This window comes from Bison bison, unplaced genomic scaffold (assembly GCF_000754665.1).
Source record: "Bison bison bison isolate TAMUID 2011002044 unplaced genomic scaffold, Bison_UMD1.0 scf7180017864089, whole genome shotgun sequence".
Lineage (NCBI taxonomy): Eukaryota > Metazoa > Chordata > Mammalia > Artiodactyla > Bovidae > Bison > Bison bison.
The window spans coordinates 1,486,848-1,487,570 of NW_011494661.1; the positions used below are offsets into that span (position 1 = coordinate 1,486,848).

General features: G+C 66.3%; 1 protein-coding gene across 1 annotated transcript in view; it reads left to right on the top strand.

Annotated features, from left to right (window-relative positions):
- The first annotated feature begins 6 nt into the window (after nt 1-6).
- The window catches only part of CAPN1 (calpain 1, (mu/I) large subunit), a 27,237-nt gene continuing 26,520 nt past the window's right edge, over nt 7-723 (top strand). The window contains exon 1 of the mRNA XM_010838047.1: nt 7-132. The gene's annotated coding sequence lies outside the window, so the exon portion shown is untranslated. The remainder of the gene's footprint in view (nt 133-723) is intronic.

A 723-nucleotide genomic window follows, 5' to 3' on the forward strand; every position in this document is an offset into this window, starting at 1 on the left:
GAGAAGGAGGAGGAGAAGGGAGGGGCGGAGGAGGGCGGGGAGGAGCGCTCTTCCTGGTTGGGCCCTGTCCTCTGTTGCCACCCGGGAAGCCAGAGCAGGGACCGCAGCGACCCCCCAACACTCCTCCCCCAGGTAAGGAGGGTGAGGCCGGCCCGGCGTTCCCCCAGCTTGGCCTGGATCCCGGATGTGGGGCTGCCTTCCCCCCGGGCTCTCAGAGTGCCTGCGACGGGGCGGGGGCTCGGGAACCGCAAGGCTCCGGAGCCCGCCCCAGGCTGCGTTCCTCACGGTCTCCAGGGGCTGGGCTGGGGGCTGGCGGGAGGGGAAAGGACTGAGGCCGAGCCTCCCTGATCCTTCAACCCGTCTCAGGAGCCTGGGGAGGGGAACCCCGGACTGCCTGGACTTATCAGCCCCCAAGCTGGCAAAGGGGCCAGTGCCTAGGAGCTTGGCTAGTCTGGGGAGAGAGGCATTCAAAGAGTACTTGCCTCGGGGTCTCCCACCTTCCTCGTTCCTTGTGCTATTATCTCGGACCCCGCCCTTCCCCACCTGACTGGCTGACCGCAGGCCTGCAGACCCAGGACAATGGGAGTCTGGGAACCGAGAGGTGGTAGCATTGGGTGAGGGTAGGGAAATGATGGCCAGCGCACCTAGGGGATGGGAAGCCCCCTCTGGTGGATTCTGGGAGCAGAGAGGTATGGCTGCCCGCCCTAATTTAGTGAGGAGGTG